Source organism: Paramisgurnus dabryanus, unplaced genomic scaffold, assembly GCF_030506205.2.
Source record: "Paramisgurnus dabryanus unplaced genomic scaffold, PD_genome_1.1 h2tg000145l_1_61691__unordered_in_group10, whole genome shotgun sequence".
Classification (NCBI taxonomy): domain Eukaryota; kingdom Metazoa; phylum Chordata; class Actinopteri; order Cypriniformes; family Cobitidae; genus Paramisgurnus; species Paramisgurnus dabryanus.
In genome coordinates this window covers 35,439-42,500 of record NW_027394075.1, presented here as the reverse complement: position 1 = coordinate 42,500, position 7,062 = coordinate 35,439, and positions in this window count along the sequence as shown.

Below are 7,062 nucleotides of genomic sequence, written 5' to 3'. Positions count from 1 at the left end.
CGGGTTGGCTCGTTGGATAGGTCCGCTCCGGTAGAGCAACCGACCCAAGGGACGAGTCGATCCGACCCAAGGCGCCCGAGCTACGGGCGTTTAAAGGTCAGGCGGTGGTGCCCCGTATCTCGGCCGGGCTTGGGGTTAGAGAGACGCGGGTTGGCTCGTTGGAAAGGTCCCCTCCGGTGGAGCAACCGACCCAAAGGGCGAAGTCCTGGGACTTTGTGCGCCGGAGCTACGGGCGTTTAAAGGTCAGGCGGTGGTGCCCCGTATCTCGGCCGGGCTTAGGGTTAGAGAGACGAGGGTTGGCTCGTTGGAAAGGGCCGCTCCGGTAGAGCAACCGACCCAAAGGGCGAGTCGATCCGAGCAAGGGCGTCCGAGCTGCGGCCGTGGGAAAATCCGCGGAGGGACCGCCGTATCTCGGCCGGGCTTGGGGTTAGGGAGAAGCGGGTAGGCTCGTTCGAAAGGTCCCCTCGGGTGGAGCAACCGACCCAAAGGGCGAGTCGATCCGAGCAAAGGCGCCCGAGTTACGGCCGTTTAAAGGTCAGGCGGTGGTACCCCGTATCTCGGCCGGGCTTAGGGTTAGAGAGACGAGGGTTGGCTCGTTGGAAAGGTCCCCTCCGGTGGAGCAACCGACCCAAAGGGCGAAGTCCTGGGACTTTGTGCGCCGGAGCTACGGGCGTTTAAAGGTCAGGCGGTGGTGCCCCGTATCTCGGCCGGGCTTAGGGTTAGAGAGACGAGGGTTGGCTCGTTGGAAAGGGCCGCTCCGGTAGAGCAACCGACCCAAAGGGCGAGTCGATCCGAGCAAGGGCGTCCGAGCTGCGGCCGTGGGAAAATCCGCGGAGGGACCGCCGTATCTCGGCCGGGCTTGGGGTTAGGGAGAAGCGGGTAGGCTCGTTCGAAAGGTCCCCTCGGGTAGAGCAACCGACCCAAAGGGCGAGTCGATCCGAGCAAATGCGCCCGAGTTACGGCCGTTTAAAGGTCAGGCGGTGGTACCCCGTATCTCGGCCGGGCTTAGGGTTAGAGAGACGAGGGTTGGCTCGTTGGAAAGGTCCCCTCGGGTGGAGCAACCGACCCAAAGGGCGAGTCGATCCGAGCAAATGCGCCCGAGTTACGGCCGTTTAAAGGTCAGGCGGTGGTACCCCGTATCTCGGCCGGGCTTAGGGTTAGAGAGACGAGGGTTGGCTCGTTGGAAAGGTCCCCTCGGGTGGAGCAACCGACCCAAAGGGCGAGTCGATCCGAGCAAAGGCGCCCGAGTTACGGCCGTTTAAAGGTCAGGCGGTGGTACCCCGTATCTCGGCCGGGCTTAGGGTTAGAGAGACGAGGGTTGGCTCGTTGGATAGGGCCGCTCCGGTAGAGCAACCGACCCAAAGGGCGAGTCGATCCGAGCAAAGGCGCCCGAGTTACGGCCGTTTAAAGGTCAGGCGGTGGTACCCCGTATCTCGGCCGGGCTTGGGGTTAGAGAGACGAGGGTTGGCTCGTTGGAAAGGTCCGCTCGGGTAGAGCAACCGACCCAAAGGGCGAGTTCATCCGAGCAAAGGCGCCCGAGCTGCGGCCGTGGGAAAATCCGCGGAGGGACCGCCGTATCTCGGCCGGGCTTAGGGTTAGAGAGACGAGGGTTGGCTCGTTGGATAGGGCCGCTCCGGTAGAGCAACCGACCCAAAGGGCGAGTCGATCCGAGCAAAGGCGCCCGAGCTGCGGCCGTGGGAAAATCCGCGGAGGGACCGCCGTATCTCGGCCGGGCTTAGGGTTAGAGAGAAGCGGGTTGGCTCGTTGGATAGGGCCGCTCCGGTAGAGCAACCGACCCGAAGGGCGAGTCGATCCGAGCAAGGGCGCCCGAGCTGCGGCCGTGGGAAAATCCGGGGAGGGACCGCCGTATCTCGGCCGGGGAAAGGGCTAGAGGCTCGCGGGTAGGCTCGTTCGAAAGGTCCCCTCGCGTGGAGCGACCGACCCAAAGGGCGAGTCGATCCGAGCAAAGGCGCCCGTGCTGCGGCCGTGGGAAAATCCGGGGAGGGACCGCCGTATCTCGGCCGGGGAAAGGGCTAGAGGCTCGCGGGTAGGCTCGTTCGAAAGCCCCCCTCCGGCATAGCGACCGACCCGAAGGGCGAAGGCCCCGGACCCGAGGCGCCCGAGAAACGGCCGTGGGAAAATCCGGGCACAGACCGCCGTATCTCGGCCGGGGAAAGGGCTAGAGGCTCGCGGGTAGGCTCGTTCGAAAGCTCCCCTCCGGCATAGCGACCGACCCGAAGGGCGAAGGCCCCGGACCCGAGGCGCCCGAGAAACGGCCGTGGGAAAATCCGGGGAGGGACCGCCGTATCTCGGCCGGGGAAAGGGCTAGAGGCTCGCGGGTAGGCTCGTTCGAAAGCCCCCCTCCGGCATAGCGACCGACCCGAAGGGCGAAGGCCCCGGACCCGAGGCGCCCGAGAAACGGCCGTGGGAAAATCCGGGCACAGACCGCCGTATCTCGGCCGGGGAAAGGGCTAGAGGCTCGCGGGTAGGCTCGTTCGAAAGCTCCCCTCCGGCATAGCGACCGACCCGAAGGGCGAAGGCCCCGGACCCGAGGCGCCCGAGAAACGGCCGTGGGAAAATCCGGGGAGGGACCGCCGTATCTCGGCCGGGGAAAGGGCTAGAGGCTCGCGGGTAGGCTCGTTCGAAAGCCCCCCTCCGGCATAGCGACCGACCCGAAGGGCGAAGGCCCCGGACCCGAGGCGCCCGAGAAACGGCCGTGGGAAAATCCGGGCACAGACCGCCGTATCTCGGCCGGGGAAAGGGCTAGAGGCTCGCGGGTAGGCTCGTTCGAAAGCTCCCCTCCGGCATAGCGACCGACCCGAAGGGCGAAGGCCCCGGACCCGAGGCGCCCGAGAAACGGCCGTGGGAAAATCCGGGCACAGACCGCCGTATCTCGGCCGGGGAAGGGGCTAGAGGCTCGCGGGTAGGCTCGTTCGAAAGGCCCCCTCCGGCGGAGCGACCGACCCAAAGGGCGAAGGCCCCGGACCCGAGGCGCCCGAGATACGGCCGCGGGAATTTCCGCGAGCTTCGACCGGACGTATCTCCGGCGGGCGGGGTCGCACGGACCCGAGGCCGGGCTCGTCGGAAAGCCCCGGGACGGACCTTTCGAACGAGACCGGCCGCGCGTCCGGGCGACCTCCGAGGCGGACGCTAGGGGCGCCGGAGCCCCGGACGAGCGAAAATTCCGCGACCACCCGCCCGTATCTCGGCCCGGGAAAGGGCCAGAGACTCGAGGGAGGGCTCGTTCGAAAGCTCCCCTCCGGCATAGCGACCGACCCGAAGGGCGAAGGCCCCGGACCCGAGGCGCCCGAGAAACGGCCGTGGGAAAATCCCGCGGGGGTAGGCCGTATCTCGGCCCCGGAAAGGGCTAGCGACGCGCGGGTGGGCTCGTTCGAAAGGCCCCCCGCGGAGGAGCCACCCACCCGAAGGGCGAAGGCCCCGGACCCGGGGCGCCGGAGCAGCGCGGTAACGAAATTCGAATTTTCGACCGGAAGTATCTCGGGCCCCCGGGGTCGCACGGACCCGCGGCCGGTCTCGTCGGAAAGCCCCGGGCGAGACCTTTCCGACGAGCCCGGCCCCGAGTCCGTAGGACCTTCCCCGGCCGAGATACGGCGCCCGGCAGTTCATTGGCCGATATCTCGGAAACGGGGCGTCGTAGACGCTCCGTGGTATTGGTGACCTTGACGATGCCGGGTCAGACGAGTCGGCCGCGGGCACGGGCCCGGGGGCGCCGGCCGCCAGAGTCGGGTGGCTCGCGCACTTCCAGGCGGGCCGCTCGCGCACCTCCAGGCACCCCGACCCACTCGCCGAGGCCGACCGAGGTGCGCCGTCCCGGCCGCGGACCGGTCGGGGTCCCCTCTCGAAAGGGCAGTAGTGTGAACAGGTGCCATCGGGTATATAGGGGAAGGGGTCCTCTCGAACCAGGCCTTCGAACCCGCGCGAGCCTAGCCCGGCAAGGCTCACCCTCCCCGGCCACGGGTTCGGCCTCCGTCCCCCTGGAGGTCCGGCACCTCCAGGGTCCCCGACCCTGCCTCCCCTGCCCGAGGGGAGGCCTCCGAGGCGGGCCTGACAGGGCGGCCCTCCCTCCTGGAAGTCCGGTTCCTCCAGGGTCCCCGACCCTGCCTCCCCTGCCCGAGGGGAGGCCTCCGAGGCGGGCCTGACAGGGCGGCCCTCCCTCCTGGAAGTCCGGTTCCTCCAGGGCACACGTCCCTACCTCCGTAGCCCAGAGAGGTGACTCCGAGGCGGGCCTGACAGGGCGGCCCTCCCTCCTGGAAGTCTGGTTCCTCCAGGGCACACGTCCCCACCTCCGTAGCCCAGATGGGTGACTCGATAGCGGGCCTGACAGGGCGGCCCTCCCTCCTGGAAGTCCGGTTCCTCCAGGGCACACGTCCCTGCCTCCTTAGCCCAGAGAGGTGACTCCGAGGCGGGCCTGACAGGGCGGCCCTCCCTCCTGGAAGTCTGGTTCCTCCGGGGCACCCGTCCCTACCTCCGTAGCCCAGATGGGTGACTCGAAAGCGGGCCTGACAGGGCGGCCCTCCCTCCTGGAAGTCCGGTTCCTCCAGGGCACACGTCCCTGCCTCCTTAGCCCAGAGAGGTGACTCCGAGGCGGGCCTGACAGGGCGGCCCTCCCTCCTGGAAGTCTGGTTCCTCCGGGGCACACGTCCCTACCTCCGTAGCCCAGATGGGTGACTCGAAAGCGGGCCTGACAGGGCGGCCCTCCCTCCTGGAAGTCCGGTTCCTCCAGGGCACACGTCCCTGCCTCCTTAGCCCAGAGAGGTGACTCCGAGGCGGGCCTGACAGGGCGGCCCTCCCTCCTGGAAGTCTGGTTCCTCCAGGGCACACGTCCCTACCTCCGTAGCCCAGATGGGTGACTCGAAAGCGGGCCTGACAGGGCGGCCCTCCCTCCTGGAAGTCCGGTTCATCCAGGGCACACGTCCCTGCCTCCTTAGCCCAGAGAGGTGACTCCGAGGCGGGCCTGACAGGGCGGCCCTCCCTCCTGGAAGTCTGGTTCCTCCAGGGCACACGTCCCTACCTCCGTAGCCCAGATGGGTGACTCGAAAGCGGGCCTGACAGGGCGGCCCTCCCTCCTGGAAGTCCGGTTCATCCAGGGCACACGTCCCTGCCTCCTTAGCCCAGAGAGGTGACTCCGAGGCGGGCCTGACAGGGCGGCCCTCCCTCCTGGAAGTCTGGTTCCTCCAGGGCACACGTCCCTGCCTCCTTAGCCCAGAGAGGTGACTCCGAGGCGGGCCTGACAGGGCGGCCCTCCCTCCTGGAAGTCTGGTTCCTCCAGGGCACACGTCCCTACCTCCGTAGCCCGGATGGGTGACTCGAAAGCGGGCCTGACAGGGCGGCCCTCCCTCCTGGAAGTCCGGTTCATCCAGGGCACACGTCCCTACCTCCGTAGCCCAGATGGGTGACTCGAAAGCGGGCCTGACAGGGCGGCCCTCCCTCCTGGAAGTCTGGTTCCTCCAGGGCACACGTCCCTGCCTCCTTAGCCCAGAGAGGTGACTCCGAGGCGGGCCTGACAGGGCGGCCCTCCCTCCTGGAAGTCTGGTTCCTCCAGGGCACACGTCCCTGCCTCCTTAGCCCAGAGAGGTGACTCCGAGGCGGGCCTGACAGGGCGGCCCTCCCTCCTGGAAGTCTGGTTCCTCCAGGGCACCCGTCCCCACCTCCGTAGCCCAGATGGGTGACTCGAAAGCGGGCCTGACAGGGCGGCCCTCCCTCCTGGAAGTCTGGTTCCTCCAGGGCACACGTCCCTGCCTCCTTAGCCCAGAGAGGTGACTCCGAGGCGGGCCTGACAGGGCGGCCCTCCCTCCTGGAAGTCTGGTTCCTCCAGGGCACCCGTCCCCACCTCCGTAGCCCAGATGGGTGACTCGAAAGCGGGCCTGACAGGGCGGCCCTCCCTCCTGGAAGTCTGGTTCCTCCAGGGCACACGTCCCTGCCTCCTTAGCCCAGAGAGGTGACTCCGAGGCGGGCCTGACAGGGCGGCCCTCCCTCCTGGAAGTCCGGTTCCTCCGGGGCACACGTCCCTACCTCCGTAGCCCAGATGGGTGACTCGAAAGCGGGCCTGACAGGGCGGCCCTCCCTCCTGGAAGTCTGGTTCCTCCAGGGCACCCGTCCCTACCTCCGTAGCCCAGATGGGTGACTCGAAAGCGGGCCTGACAGGGCGGCCCTCCCTCCTGGAAGTCTGGTTCCTCCAGGGCACCCGTCCCTACCTCCGTAGCCCAGATGGGTGACTCGAAAGCGGGCCTGACAGGGCGGCCCTCCCTCCTGGAAGTCTGGTTCTTCCAGGGCACACGTCCCTACCTCCGTAGCCCAGATGGGTGACTCGAAAGCGGACGCGGGAGGGTGTACGTGGCGCACCCCCAGGCCGAAGAGAGGTCTCGTGAGCGGACGCGAGGGTGTACGACAGAAGGCCTGGAAGTCTCTGACTTCCAGGGTCACCGACCCTACCTCATGAGCCCGAAGAGGTGACTCGAATGCGGACGCGGGGGTGTACGTGGCGCACCCCCAGGCCGAAGAGAGGTCTCGTGAGCGGACACGAGAAGTACGACAGAGGGCCTGGAAGCAAAAGCGGGTGACTCGTGCACTTCCAGAAAAGGCAAAAGCGGGTGACTCGTGCACTTCCATAAAGCCGAAACGAGGTCTCGTGAGCGGACACGAGAAGTACGACAGAGGGCCTGGAGGTAAAAGCGGGTGACTCGTGCACTTCCAGGGTCTCCGACCTTACGGCGCCTTCCGACGCGGGCGCCTCCTCCCGGACGAGCCACGGGAAGGGCCCCTTCTCTCAAGGGGCGGTCGTTTGAACAGGTGCCATCGGGTATATAGGGATGGGTTGCTTCGAAAGTGGACCTCCAGCGTCCTCCCTCCCTGCGGCAGATCCCAAGAAAGGTCTGTGCGCGTCGGTGTGCGATGAACGAAAAACCGTTAAAAGAACTGGAACGGTTGGAACGGACGAAGGGCGTCTGATGTGAGGCAGCGCCCCGGGCGAGTGTCGAAAGACGGGTAACCCATATCCGCATGCCGCCTAGGCGGAAAGATCCGGCCTGGATCATATCAAGG